A 15855-nucleotide genomic window follows, 5' to 3' on the forward strand; every position below is an offset into this window, starting at 1 on the left:
GGAATCTTTAGTGGGCAACTTTCAGATAATCTAACTGGCTTAAGCAGGAAGAGAATTGCTGGTTAAAATAATCTAGAAGTTTAGAGGGAGGGCTACCTGCAGGTATGGTTGGATCAAGCACTCAGTTTTCATTTTGTTTCATTCCACAGGCAGAGCATCCCCAAGAGGCTGCTGTGACCCCCCCCCCCACATCCGCTTAGCCTATCAGTGGAAAAGCTTTTCCTTTACTGTCTTTCTTTCAGATTTAGAAAAAGACTCTGTTTTTATCACATGCCTATCCACGTATCTCTGGAACAGTAATTGTGAGCAGCAAATTGTACTACAGATTTCCTGGTATCTAAAAGTGGAAACTCCCTATGAAATCTTTCATTAGCTGAAATGATGTGAGGCACAGAGGCAATTGCCATTAATTTATATAGAAAAAGGATTTGTCAATTCCGGGACCTAAAAAACCTGATATGTTAGGATACATCTCGCTAACAGATGCACAAAATATGTCAAGGCAAAGCACAGATGCTCACAGACGTGACTCAGTGAGCATGTGCCGTGCAAGAAACGGACAGGTAGATGGAACCGTTCCAAAGTCTGCACTGGCCTGGGCACGCCTCCTTAGGAAGAGGCTGGCATTTCTACATCGACGTATCCACTGCAGTGTTCGGTAAATACCTGTTGAATTAAACACAAGTAACAGTGCAGGTATGATCTCTATATAAGACAGAGGAAAAATTTATTTACTCCTCGACTGGATAAAACTGCACAATACATACTCATTTTGTGACTCTTCCCCCAAAGAAATAAGAACACAGCTGTGATGTTTGATGCCTTCAAAGGTTAGTTGCAGTATTAATTATGTTTGAACGTACAGTAGATATTACTTGGCATAAATGTTGTTAAGCCCTGAATTAGCTATAGTATTGTTTGGCTTTTTTTTTTTGAGTTATATGGGATATTTGGGGTGTTGCTCATCAAGTCAGTATAAATGGAAGGAAATGTTTGCCTGTGATAAATTCCCCTGTAGGAAGGTGTGGGGCTCAGAGCTGTAGCAAGATCTTAATGTTTATTTATTTTTGAGAGGGAGAGAGAGAGCGCAAGCAGGGGAGGGGCCGAGAGGGAGACACAGAATCCGAAGCAGGCTCCAGGCTCCCGGCTGTCCGCATAGACCCCCACCCAGGGCCTGAACTCAAGACCTGTGAGATCATGACCTGAACAGAAGTTGGACGCCTAACTGACTGAGCCACCCAGGCATCCCAAGCGAGATCTTACCTTACACTTAGCGTTAAAGAAATAGATGCTAGCAAATGTTTGTTTTTGACAGCAATGACGAAAATGACAATGCCCTCGTACCAAAAACATTTTGCAGAATAGGAAGCAACTCCAAATGTCTTTTCGTCTCTAATTTTCAAGCACTTTGAAAAAGTGTATGGTTGCCATTGAGTGAGTGCTCACTGAACATCTTGTATTTTATTTTAAAACCATAAATAGATACACAATTCACAAACGTTCAAAAACATTCTTTACAACGACTTCAAAAATTTCTAGGGTAAAAGTGACATCCCCAACTATACAGGTGGATTCCCTGTTTGGAAAACGACAAAATGAACAGGTACAATGGGTCAGCAATCTGAAATGAGGGGCACCTGGGTGGCTCAGTCGGTTAAGCATCCGGCTTTGGCTCGGGTCACCATCTCACGGTTTGTGGGTTCAAGCCCCACATCGGGCTCTGTCGCTGACAGCTCAGAGCCTAGAGCCTGCTTCTGATTCTGTGTCTCCTTCTCTCTCTGCTCCTTCCCCACTCATGCTCTCTCTCTCCCTCTCTCAAAAATAAACAAACATTAAAAAAATTTTGTAAAAAAAAAAAAATCTGAAATGGAAGTCAAAGTGAAATTTTGAAAGGACCCAGCCTGACATGTAAAAGACAGTTGTAAGTTCAAGATCTCCTATTATGGGTTGGATTTTCAGCACACATGCCACGGAGCAGGAACTAGGAACATGTGGGAGCACGACGGGGTAGTATTTGTTGAATTATGTGGACCGACGCAATTTTCCGTGCAGGGGAAAAACATCCCCGAGTTCTGATGAACTGTCCTAGATCCCTGTGGGCATACGTACTTAAAATAATGAAAACACAAAATCCATTCTCTTCGTGGGAAAGATGGCAAGTTCAGGTCACTCCAACAACATCCCATCACCTAGGGAAGTCTACCTCCCGTGTGCTGGCCTCATACTTGGTTTGTGTTTGTAAATTTCTCATGCAAGGCAATTAGCTGTACCTGTGTTGTCGTTTTAAGCACCAGGCTTTCTTTCCAGTAACTTATTCTCTCTCTCTTCACCTTGGAGTACATTATCCCACTCTTGGCATACTTTGAAAGTGCCATATTGGGGCGCCTGGATGGCGCAGTCGGTTAAGCGTCCGACTTCAGCCAGGTCACGATCTCGCGGTCTGTGAGTTCGAGCCCCGCGTCGGGCTCTGGGCTGATGGCTCGGAGCCTGGAACCTGTTTCCGATTCTGTGTCTCCCTCTCTCTCTGCCCCTCCCCCGTTCATGCTCTGTCTCTCTCTGTCCCAAAAATAAATAAACGTTGGAAAAAAAAAATTAAAAAAAAAAAAAAAGAAAGTGCCATATTAAGAAAGTAAGCTTTTTATAGTGTAGTCCTTGAGTAGCTGCAGATTCACGTCTCAAAAAGCAACTATAAATGTAGAACACACTCCATATGGACCATCAGTTTAAGGGTCTTCAAAAGACTTTGTAATTCTGAAGTGTAATTTTCCTTTAACTTTATGTACATATACTCCAAATTTTATTTAATTCAATTTTGATTAAAAAACTTGGGGCACTGGGTAACTCAGATGGTTAACGGTCCGACTTCAGCTCAGGTCGTGATCTCACGGTTTGTGGGTTCGAGCCCCACATCAGGCTCTGTGCTGACAGCCTGGAGCCTGCTTCAGATTCTGTGTCTCACCCCTCCCCTCTCTCTGCCCCTCCCCTTCTCTCTCTCTCTCTCTCTCTCTCTGAAAAATAATACTAAAAAATTAAAAAAAAATAAACTTAATTGTGGTACAGTTAACATACAGTGTTCTGGATTAACTTCAGGTGCACAATACAGTGCTTCAGTAGCTATTCCGTACATTACCCAGTGGTCATCATGATAACTATTGTTCATACCCTTCACTTATTTCCCCCATCCCTCCACCCACTGCCCCTCTGGTGACCACCTGTTTGTTCTCTGTATGTAAGAATCTTTTTCTTACTTTGTCTCTTTTTGTTCATTTGTTTGTTACCTTTTTTTTTTTTTTTTAAGTTTATTTATATTAGAGAGAGACAGGGCAAGGGGCAGAGAGAGAGAGAGAGAGAGAGAGAATATCCCAAGCGGGTCCCGCACTGCCAGTGCAGAGCCGGGTGATGGGCTCAACTTCATGAAACCGGGAGATCATGACCTAAGCCGAAACAAAGAGTTGAACACTTAACCCACTGAGCCACCCAGGCGCCCCTGTTTTGTTGCTTAACTTCGACATAGAATGAAATCATATGGTGTTTGTCTTTCTGTGACTTACTTCATTTGGAATTATATTCTGCAGATCCATCTGTGTTGTTGCAAATGGCAAGATTTCATTCTCTTTTGTAGGTGAGTACTATTTCATTGTATATAGAGCACGTCTTCTTGCCCATTCACCTGTCGGCGGACCTTGGGCTGCTTCCATAATTTGCCAGTTATAAACAGTACTGCCATAAACATAGGGGTGCATATATCTTTTTGAATTAATGTTTTTGTCTTTTTTTACAGGTTAGTCTTAAAAGTAATCTTTATACTCAGCATGGAACTCGAACTCACAACTTTGTATTCGTTGGGTAAATACCCTGTAGTGGGATTATCGCATCATATAGCAATTGTATTTTTAATTTTTAAAAAATGTTTATTTATATTAGAGAGAGAGAGAGAGAGAGAGAGAGAGAGAGAGCGTGCGTGAAGGGGGAAGGGGGACACAGAATCGGAAACCAGCTCCAGGCTCTAAGCTGTCAGCACAGAGCCTGGAGCAGTACTTGAACTCACTTGCTCTCACATCATGACCTGAACTGAAGTCGGAGATTTAACTGACTGAGCCACCCAGGCGCCCCTCTATTTTTGATGTTTTTGAAGAACTTCCAGAATGTGTTTCACAGTGGTTGCACCAGTTTGCGTTCCCACCAACGGTGCACAGGGGTTCCCTCTTCTCCATACTCTGGCCAACAGTGGTTGTTTCTTGTGTTTTCCTTTTAGTCATTCTGACAGATGTGAAGTAATATTTCATTGTGGTTTTGATTTGTATTTCCCTGATGATGAGTGAGGTTGAGCATCTTATCATGTGTTGGTTGGCTGTCTGGATGTCTTCTTTGGAATAATGTCTGTTCAGGTTCTCTGCCCATTTTTTAATTGGATTATTTGGGGGTTTTGTGTGTGTGTGTGTGTGTGTTTGAGTTGTGTAAGTTCTTTACATGTATTTTGGATACTAACCCTTTATTAGGGGATGTCATTTGCAAATATCTTCTCCCATTGGGTATGTTGTCTTTTACTTTTGTTGGTTGTTTCCTTGCTGTGCAGAACCTGTTTATTTTTATTTTTATTTTTTTAATGTTTGCTTATTTTTGAGAGAGAGAGTGCATGCATGTGCACGAGCAGGTGGCGGGGGGCAGAGAGGGAGAAAGAGGTTCCAAAGAGGGCTCCGAAGTGACGGCAGAGAGCTGGAATGGAGGGCTGAAACCCACGAATCCAGAGATCACAACCTGTTGTACTCTCAAGAGACTGAGCCACCCACATGCCCCTGAAGGTTTTTATTTTGATGTCGTCTCCATAGTTTAATTTTGCTTTTTTTTCCCATCGCCTCAGGAGACATATCTAGAAAAATGTTCCTACGGCCAAAGTCAGAGGTATTAGCACCTGTGCTATGTTCTAGGATTTTTATGGATTCAGCTCTCACATTTGGGTTCTTAATCCATTTTGAGTTTATTTTTGTGTGTGGTGTAAGAAAGTGGTCCGGTTTCATTCGTTTGTATGTTGCTGTCCAGTTTTCCCAGCACCATTTGTTGAAGAGACTTCTTCCCATTGTGTATTCTTGCCTCCTTTGTCAAAGATTAACCGACCATATAACGTGGGTTTATTTCTGGGCTCTTTATTGTGTTCTGTTGACCCATGTGTCTGTTTTTGTGCCAGTACCATACTACTTGGATTAATACAGTTTTGTGCTTTATCTTGAAAGCTGGGATTTGGATAACCTCCAGTTTTTTTCTTTTTCAAGATTGCTTTGGCTGTTTGGGGTGTTCTGTGCTTTCATACAAACTATTTATGTCTTTTCATTGGAGGCTTTAGTCCATTTACTTTCAAAGTAATTATTGATAGATATCTATTTATTGTCCTTTGTTACTTGTTTACGGTTTTTGTAGTTCTTCTCTACTCCTGTCTTTGACTCTTTCCTCTCACATTTTTCTGGCTTTCTTTAGTGATATACTTTTACTTCTTTTTATTTTTTGCATGTCTATTACTGATTTTTTGATTTGTGGTTACCATTAGGTTTGTATATGACATACATATAGCACTCTATGTTAAGTTGGTTAAGTTTGGACCCATTCTAAAAGGACTTAATTTTTACTCCCTCTCCCAATTTAGGTATGTAGTGTCATACTTTTCATCAATTTATTTTTTTGGATGTAAAAAATACTTGTACAGTCTACTTTTCTTACTTCCTATGGGTTTTCCTTTCCACTCAAAGAGTCCTCTTTAACATTTCTTGTAGGGCTGGGTTAGTGGCGATGAATTCCTTTAACTTTTGTCTGGGAAACCCTTGTATCTCTCCTTCTATTCTGAGTGAGAGCCTTGCTGGATAGAGTATTCTTGGTTGCAGGTTTTTGTTGGTTTGTGTTTTGTTTTTGTTTTTAGCCCTTTGAATATATCCTGCTGTTTCCTTCTGGCCTGCAGTTTCTGCTCAAAAATCAGCCGATAACCTTATGGGGTTTCCCTTGTAGGTATCTGCTTTCTTTTCTCTTGCTGCTTGAAAATTCTCTATCACTACTGTTTGCCTTTTTAATTACTTGTATCTTGGTGTGCACTGCTTTGGGTAGATTTTTAAAAAAATTTCTTTTAGTGTTTATTTTTGAGAGAGACAGAGAGAGCGCGCGCGAGCAGGACGGGAGCAGAGAGAGGGAGACACAGAATCGGAAGCAGGCTCCAGGCTCCGAGCTGAGCTGTCAGGACAGACCCCGACGCAGGCCTCAAACTCACAGAGTGTGAGATCATGACCTGAGCTGAAGTCGGATGCTTAACCGATGGAGCCACCCAGGCACCCCACACCTTGGGTACTTTTTGACAGGAGTTCTCTATTATTTTTTCTCTCTCCTGTTCAGCTTGGTTGCTTTCCATTACTCTGTCCTACAGGTTGACGATCCGTTCTTCTGCTTCTTCTGATTTACTATTTATTCCCTCTAGTGTCCTTTTAATTTCAGTTACTGAGTTCTTCATCCCTGAATGGTTCTTTTTATTCAAACTTTATTTTTATTTATTTATTTTTCATGTACTTCAAATTTTAGGAAATTAGTTCAAATCCAAAGGTGACCATATATTTCTTCTTCCATTTTAGGAACAAATTGGATTTTTCAGTGGATAGAAACATTCATAAAGGGCACCTGGGTGGCTCAGTCAGTTAAGTGTCCGACTTCAGCTCAGGTCATGATCTTGCAGTTTGTGAGTTTGAGTCCTGTGTCGGGCTCTATGCTGACAGCTCAGAGCCTGGAGCCTGCTTCGGATTCTGTGTGTGTGTCTCTCTCTCTGTCCCTCCCATGCTCATGCTCTGTCTCTCTCTATCTCTCAATAGTAAATAAACGTTAAAAAAAAATAAATAAGAAACATTCATAAGATAACGTTTACATGTGATTACGCTTAATTTCACCATTCTGTGAGCACAAATATTTAAGTTCGTTTTCTTTGTGTTGTAAAGAAAAATAAAATAACATTTTTGCTTAATTTTTAGAAGATAAATACTTTTGTAACAATGTAGTCAAGCACATCAGCGACCACACTTTTACAGTACTTAAATTAACACCCGCCCAGGCTATATTTTCATTACGTGTTGGCATGTAATTATTGAAATCATGGAATGTTTCCATTATTTACATGTATTCCTGATATTTGGTTCATGCCTCTTATTGTCTTGACTAGAATCGTAAATCATTGTGGTACCCTGTGCAACACAAAAACCCTCTGAATGTATTTTTTATTAGCTTTGTATTTTATGTCGTTAAAGGAAAACATAAGTGCTGTCCAATTTGTATTTGTGTTTATTTATTTAACACACTCTCGCATGGTGTTTGCACTTCGCCTCTCTCAAGCAACTTAGGAATACCAATGCAGGTAATATTCCTAAGAACGCCGTGAGTTGAGTCCCTACAGCGGCACCCGCCTTTTAAGGCTGGCTGACCAGCAGAAGGAGGCTCACTTCCTTGAGATAGCACTGACCATTAGCAGAGCCAGGATTCATTTGTCGACCGTGTTACCGTGCTGCTTCCCCAGTACCAGAGTCAAGGGTAGATGTCCACTCACAGGTGTTCACAGTAGGCATTTTCACAAAGACATTCCATGAACAGAGTGAGAAGTGAAGCTAGCTGCCCAGCCGTACTTTCCCCGGATCTTTAGAGGCTCATCCTGCACCCAGCGAGGAAATGCGGATTCTCATGACTTAGACTTGGGGCCTCCTCCCTTCTCTCTCTGCATGTTCAAACTAGGAGGCACCGTCATGCCTGAATCTTCAGCGCAGCCTCCTGGCTGTGGCCTCCTCGTCAGGTGACGTGATGATCTGAGGACTACTAATGTTGATAGGCTCCCCATAGATGCGGGGAAATCGGGATATAATTTAGGGCAAGTCCCTGCCTCTGCAAAGGGGGAAAGCCCATCCCACCCACCGGCACCGTTGAAGACTGGGAGAAGGAAAGCGGGACAATGACCTAGGAAATCAGCACGCGAGGGGCGCTTGGATGGCTTAGTCGCTTAAGCGTCCAGCTCTTGATTTCAGCTCAGGTCATGATCTCACGGTTTGTGAGTTCGAGCCCCTCTTTGGGCTCTGTGCTGACACCACAGAGCCTGCTTGGTGTTCTGTCTCCCCCTCTCTCTGCATCTCCTCTGCTTGCTCTCTCTATGTCTCTCAGAATAAATTTAAAAAAAAAAAAAAAAAGGAAAGAAAATCAGCATACTAATTCCTGGCATCTGTATTATTAGGAAAGGACAAGCAAGCAAATGCCTCCCAGGGAAGCCTAATGTGTAGCCAGGGTTGATAACCACCGTTCTTGGAAACGTTCCCAATTTAGCCAGTGTGGGACTGGAGCCATAAGGAAGGTTTGGCACAAGGAGGTACCTGAATAGAGAGCCTGAGCTAAAATAAGCCTGGCATGGTGATCAGAAAGCCTAGAAGCTTCCGTTCAGCCTGATGAGCAGTCATAGAAGGGCTAGGAGAATCAGGACCAGCCTGAGATTGGGATGCAGAGTCCTGGTGGCCTTTGAGAACCAGGACAAAAACCAGCATCGTGACCCTACTATCAGGAACAAAATTAACGCTCCACAATGTCAGAGGACACCTCAGTGAACCCCAGACCAGGAAGCAAACCGTGGCAGCATAGACCAAGGCAGAGCCTGCCACTCGATCAGAACTTCCGTCTGTGTTTGCACCAAAAAGTCCCAGGAACAGAGCTGGATACAATTTGCAGGGTCCAATGCGGGAGGAAAACACAAGAACTCTTGTTCAAAAAGCAGGGGGGGAAGTGCCATTCAAAACCTTTTCCATATCTCCACAGTCTACCTCTCTCAACTCGTCACAGAGTATATTGTTTGCTATTTCGTGTCTTTCTAAATGAAGAAAAACTAAAATTTTAAGTTACCGGCACGAATTTTATTATTCGTGTTGACATCACGTAATGCCCAGTGCTGTTAGTTTACAGCCTGCTTCGGATGCTTTGGCCCCCCCGCCCCGACACCTCCCTCACTTTTGCTGTCTCTCTCTTAAAAAACATTAAAAAAAGGGGTGCCTGGTTGGCTCAGTTGGTAGAGCATGTGACTCTTGATCTTGGGGTTGTAAGTTCAAGCCCCATGTTGGGTGTAGATGTTACTTAAGAATAAAACATTTTTTAAAGCATTTTTTTTTATTTTTTATTTTGAGAGAGAGAGAGAGCACATTGGCGAACGGGGGAGTGACAGAGAGAGAGAATCTCAAGTGGGACTCCCATCTCATTGACGATGAGATTATGACCTGAGCTGAAATCAAGGGTCAGACGCTCAACCTGTTGACTTACCCAGGGGCCCCAAAAATAAGATCTTAAAAAAAAAATCTTGAGCAAACACAAGTTGAAAGATAAAATTATTATGAATTTCAGAATGGTGATCTTTAAATGTGGGTCCTTCTGGGCCTGGGGCCCATCAAGTAAGTCTTGCTCAGAAATACTCTTCTGTATACTCAGATGTTATCTTCAAAGAAGAGGGGAGAGAAGACATTTTCTGCTACCCCTGAAATGAGACTGTCTTGATTATTGGATCCTATTATAAATTGAAAGACTGAAATAATTACCTCTTAAAAATTATCTGTTCCCGAGATTCACTGCATTAGTTAAGATCCCATTGGTTGCTGAGAGAAAAAGTGAAAGTCATTATATATGTTAAAAAAATTATTTTTAGAATAGGGACCCAGGGAGGGGCTCTGGTTGGCTCAGCTGGTTAAGCATCTGACTTTGGCTCAGGTCATGATCTCATGTTTGGTGAATTCAAGCTCTGCGTTGAGCTTTGTGCTGACAGCTCAGAGCCTGGAGCCTGCTTCAGAGTCTGTGTCTCCCTCTCTCTCTACCCCTCCCCTGCTCCTGCTGTGTTTCCCTCTCTGTTTGAAAAATAAATAAACATTGAAAAAAATTTAAGAATATGAAGCTAGGGAAAGATGGAAGTGTAGAGGATGGACACTAGGAAGGGAAATCCCTCAGACACCACACCTCTGCTTTGGATTGCCAGGCTCTTGTGGATTCACATTGGCATGTTTTCTTTTCTTTTGTCTCAGGAGATCCACTTTCTTTGTTTCTTCAAGGTGCACGTGGCCGGATGTGGGAGCCCCTCAGTTGGGAAGTTTACGTTGCCTCGGTCCCAGCAGACGGCACTAAGAATAGCTGTTCTTCTGGTGGAGAGAACAGATGATTGGTCAGCTATACATCTGGATCCGTCTCTGGTCCAACCACTGATCACTGATGAGGGTAGGTACTGAGGTCTGGAAGCTCCTGGGCTGGCCAAGCGCTCCTGAAATTTTGTGCGGTGCCCTTTGCAGTTGATTAAATGTTGTGTGCATGAAAATAGTAAGCGTTAATAACAGCCAGCTAACATACTATGTACCAGACTCTTTGCTGACTGTATATTCCCCATCTCAGTCCCCACGATAAATGCTCAGGAGGACACAGAGTGGTCTCACAGACCCACTAAGACACTTTTCCCAGATGATCTGGACAATAAGCAAAGGAAAGAAACCCAGGTTCATCGGTGCTCAGGGCTATATCGTTAACCGTTTCCCTGGAACCTAATAAACAAAGGCTGGTCTTAGTGTATACTCTGTTGAAAAAAACTGTCATCACTCTTACAGTTTCCTTTTCCCCGTGGTTATGTTGGCTGCTATCAAAGAGCTGAGGACACTTGTGATCCTTGATTTTGTTCAAGGAACTCAGTTAAAGTGATGGTAGCAATTAAGCAGAGCAGATTCTCAGAAATCGTTGCCCGTAGTTAATGAGTGACTTTCAGAAGAGTGGTCGTATATCCTCCAAGAGGAGGTGCATAATAAAAATTGATGTCAGGTGGATCCGGCCTGCGTGCGGAAATAGGCTTCCCGGAAGGTTCAGGATGCGTTTGGTTTTCTGTAAGTATTTGCAGACTGCCCCCTGCTGGCTGATGGAGGGGGACATTGCCCACCCCAGAAGGGTGTGAATGCCAGCAAGAAACCATGGGTCCAAGGAGGCCTCAGTTTCATGTGGCCTCCGTCCAGGTGGAAACGGCTGAGTCTCCCCTCCCTGTATTTTATGCCCCACGTCACTTCCACAGAGGAGTGAGAAATGGTTCACAGCAGTTTGTTGGTTTTTAATCATCTCCTTGCTGCATCACAAGGGCTGATTTTGTTGCTTACCAGAGTCAGTGACTGAAATCTCGGTACAAAATTAATTTTGTAAACATCAGAAAGCAGTTCAGTTAGATTAGTGGTCATTTTTGTCCCCCTCATCTCTTGCCTTTCTCACCTGTAACCTGCAGGGTACTTACTGGTTTGAAATGTAGATGAACTAGGTTCTGTCCCCAATAAAATCCAGATGGTTATATAGTTACTTGTTTACACTGGTTTCAGTATTTATTAATTTTTAAAATTTTATTTTCCTCTTGTACTTTATAGCTGTGTCTGTATTCTGAGGCTGGTGAATTTTCTTTTCCTTTTTTTTTATTTTAGAGGGAGAGAGTGTGCCCATGTGTGCATGGGTGTAAGCATGCATGGGGGAGGGGGAGAGGGAGGAAGAGGGAATCCCAAGCAGGCTCTATGCAAAGTGCAGAACCCAGTATGGAGCTCGATCCATGACCCTGGGATCATGACCTGAACTGAAATCAAGAATCAGATGCTCGGGGCGCCTGGGTGGCGCAGTCGGTTGAGCGTCCGACTTCAGCCAGGTCACGATCTCGCGGTCCGTGAGTTCAAGCCCCGCGTCGGGCTCTGGGCTGATGGCTCAGAGCCTGGAGCCTGTTTCCGATTCTGTGTCTCCCTCTCTCTCTGCCCCTCCCCTGTTCATGCTCTGTCTCTCTCTGTCCCCAAAATAAATAAATGTTGAAAAAAAAATTAAAAAAAAAAAAAAGAATCAGATGCTCAACCAGCTGAGCCATCCAGGTGCCCCTTAATGTTTATTTTTATTTAAAACGTTCACTGAGGTGCCACCTAGCTACTAATGTATTAAGTCTACTTTAGGAATTATTATTATTTTTTTGTGTGTGAAGAAAGTTACCTTTAAAATTTTTTAATTTTTTTACATTTATTTATTTTTGATAGGCAGAGAGAGACAAAGCAAAAGTGGGGGAAGGGGCAGAGACAGAGGGAGACACAGAATCCGAAATAGGCTCCAGGCTGTGAGCTGTTAGCTCAGAGCCCTCCGCGGGGCTTGAACTCACAGACCACGAGATCATGACCTGAGCTGAAGTCGGACGCTTAACCGACTGAGCCACCCAGGTGCCCGGAAGAAAGTTAACTTTAAAAAATAATTGAAAGGTGGGGCACCTGGCTGGCTCAGTCAGAAGAGCACACGAGTCTTGATCTCAGGATCGTGACTTTGAGCCCTGTGTTGGGGGCGTAGAGATTACTTACATACATACTTACATACATGAATGCTTTAAGAAATAAAAAATAGGCGTAACATAATTTCTGTATTGGCTAGTACAATTATTCAATAGCTCTCATAGTTAGAGCTAATACAAAATATCTAGGACCTGAAAACTGGCAGTGAAACTGCTTGTGTGCACACACAAGTGCACTCAAGTCCTATTAGAATTTCATTTAGAATAAATTAGTTTAGGATTTAGTGTAAAATATTTTTCTAATTTCTAAAGAAGCACATTTTCATTATAGAAAATTCAGAGAGTACACATACAGATTTAGAGACATAGTGACATAGTAAAATTAAGGTGTGATGTATATATCACATGTATACGAATGTTGTGTATAATTTACTTCCTAGAGATTCCTATCTCAAATTTGAATACAGAACATTGTATAAAAGGCCATTAATATGAGATAACCTAGCCAAATAACTTGACACTAATTTAAATGATCATGTAGTGAACGAGCTAATACGATTAAAGGTGTGTAAGACTCCTATTTCCATATGTGGCTTCCAGCATCTAATCAGTAACCCAGACTGCTGAAGATGATGTTAGCATATAAAAGCGCCCACTCATGAATGAGAACAGAACACAGGTTAGGTATTGATGTTTAATTAGCTGCTAGGCTTTTTTACCACCTAGGTAACCTCTACCCACAAATTTTAACAACCAAGCTGTTTGAGCTTAGGTCTTAATGAATTTATAAATTGTGACATGCCATGAGCCTTGATGCTAGAAGTTTAAATGCGTGAAGACAAGGACGTGTATAATGTAATATAGTAGGTTTGTTGAAACACACCCCTTAGAGCTCATCCCTTCAAGTGTTTTGTCCCACGTAGTTGCGTTAAGAGGCTATGAGTTGTCTCCGCAATGCGTGAATGTAGTCATTCAGCGATATTGATGGACTGCTGTGTGTGGACGTAATTGTGGATGAGACAGACAGGCAGACTGCACTGTCATGATGGACAGAGATGACTCCTGGCCAGTCTGAGACAGGAGTGTAAGTCCTGCATGGAAGGTGGCCCAGGGTGATAGAGACTCCCGCCCAACCGTGTCCCTGGGGTCAGGTCGATGGAAAGACACATGACTTCTCAGCTGAATACTGGTCACTGAAATTCCAAGGTGGTGTGGGGCCTTTAGAGACTGCCTTTAGAGACTTGTCATAGCCAAGGCTTCAGTTAGCACTGTGGTTAACTGTGGCTTCAGTAGACTGTTCAAGTCAGACCTTTGACCTGTGGTTTTATTTTTATTTATTTTTAATGTTTATTTTTGAGACAGATTGAGAGAGACAAAGAGTGAGCAGGGGAGGGGCCGAGAGAGAGGGAGACACAGAATCGGAAGCAGGCTCCAGGCTCTGAGCGGTCAGCACGAGCCCCACGCGGGGCTTGAACTCACGAGCCGTGACATCATGACCTGAGCTGAAGTGGGATGCGTAACCGACTGCGCCACCCCGGCGCCCCGAGTCAGACCTTTGAAAAGCCCCAGGATTTAGCGGAGGGCGTCGCAGTACGTACTCAGCGACCGCTTACTGATGATCGACCGCAGCAAGTCTGATGAAATGGTGCTTGCGCGACTGAAAACTCCTTGTTCTGCTCTAAACCCAGATGGGTCTACGTGCTACGATGGCTGTGCTTGTCTGGCTTGCTAATTCGTTATCTCCATCCCAGCAGCTCTTCAGCAGTTCGAACGAGAGAGGCCAGGCTGCCAAGGTGTACTGAGCATGTGTCGCGCCCTCGGGGTGAGTAGTTTGACAAGGACCGTGTGTGTTTCCATCTTGAAACTGGGATACGTTTGTCTCAGTCATATCCATTCGATTTAAAATTACTCAGTTTGCATGGGGATTGATGCACTCATGGACCACACCTTTAATTGATGGGAGTTAAGATGAGTCAGCACTTCTTTTTCCTGGTTCGTGCTGACAGGTCAAATCCAGGCTCTACCGCTTAGAGCTGTGTGACCTTGGGAAGGTTACTTGACATCTCTGTTCCTCATTTCCTAATCTATACATGATGGATGATGATTACACCCAAATTATAGAATGCGTCTGAGGCTAAATGACTTAATGCAGGTAAGGAGCACAGAATGCTGTTTGTCACATAGTGAGAACTGTATAATTACTGTATTGTCACTATCCTAAAACATAAAACATTAACATAAAAAACATGTAATTCAGCAGAGAAGATAGTCTATAAAGTAGTTGTTAATATATACAAGATGATGATTAGACTTAAAATTCTAAACATACCTGAATCCAAATGAGTCCATATTGCAAAGAACAGAGAACCCTGTCACATGGTACTGATTTTATTATTCCTAACCGTGATGGTATTAATATGAAGAATATTTAGATTATTAAGTCAAACTAATATTTAGTTGATCATCTATCACGAAGGTTTCCATTATTTTCGATGTTTTAAATATGTTGAAAAACATGAATTACAACAATGAGGATGAAATTAAATGGTGAAAATGGAAATGTAGTCATTTAGAATAGTTTTTCTGTCTTCAGATGAAAAATTGATCCTGCAGGAAGCTAGGTCCTTGGAACTGAATACGTTTTAAAATCTAATTTGTTTTTCTTGCAGTTTGTAGACGTGGAATTGTTAAAACGTTCATATCTTTGAGCTAATGTGGCATAACAAATTTAATTTGCAAAACAAAGATGACGTGTCTAGAACATGATCCATAATCACTTTTTTCCCTCTTTCAGCTTCACGTTGTAGGGGCTCCGTTAGGTAGACTACTCAAGCATATTTTGTGACTCTGTAGAAATTTCCAAATAAATAAAGTCTTGGAAAATCATAAAAGAATAGCATTTTGGAACAAAACAGTCGCTCATAATTTATCCTTTTCACCGTTTCTAAGTTGTGTCTAGTTGTTGGAATGTCTGGGGTGCTTTGGGCTCGTAATTCACTGGGAAGCCTTCATGCCACGGTGATCGGATCCGTGGGAAGGGCTGGGGGAGTTGGGAGCGGATTGGGTGGTGAGAACCACACGTGGCATTTGCCCCCCAAGCCAGGGTGGGCTGACGGGAGGGCTGCCTGCAGCGTGGTAGCTCCTGGGGCCGCCGTGGCCGCCCCCTCATGCCCACCGCCATGCTCCACCCTTGGCTGGCGGCTTCCCCAGCACGAGCCGGGCCTTACTTGCAACACCGCGGCAAGTCTGGGGGTGCTGCGGTTGGAGGCTGCCAGCCAGTGCTCCACTTGCAGTGGGTCTCGGTTCATTCTGGAAGGCAGATTGGAGCGGCACGTCTGGTCACTGCTTCTAAATCCAGCTTAGCATCTGCGTGCGGTCTCCTCACACCTTTGCCGTGTCACACAGAGATGGCCAGACTTCAATATCGGTGCACTTCTGGGGTGTCTGGTTTCGTAGAGCGTCATCTTTGAAGGTCGTTCACGCTTCATGTTGCTGCTTTGGCAGAGTGTGTGGGAAGGGGGTAAAGAGTAGCTCAAAGGGTTTTATTATAATTGAGT

The 15855-nt window shown here is 43.0% G+C and overlaps 1 long non-coding RNA gene across 1 annotated transcript in view; it reads left to right on the top strand.

Annotated features, from left to right (window-relative positions):
- Window positions 1-15855, top strand: part of LOC122477601 — a 309990-nt gene that overhangs the window by 6705 nt on the left and 287430 nt on the right. The window contains exons 2-3 of the long non-coding RNA XR_006295734.1: window positions 10080-10242; window positions 14053-14120. This is a non-coding gene — a long non-coding RNA (uncharacterized LOC122477601). The remainder of the gene's footprint in view (window positions 1-10079; window positions 10243-14052; window positions 14121-15855) is intronic.

Source organism: Prionailurus bengalensis, chromosome X (assembly GCF_016509475.1).
Source record: "Prionailurus bengalensis isolate Pbe53 chromosome X, Fcat_Pben_1.1_paternal_pri, whole genome shotgun sequence".
Lineage (NCBI taxonomy): Eukaryota > Metazoa > Chordata > Mammalia > Carnivora > Felidae > Prionailurus > Prionailurus bengalensis.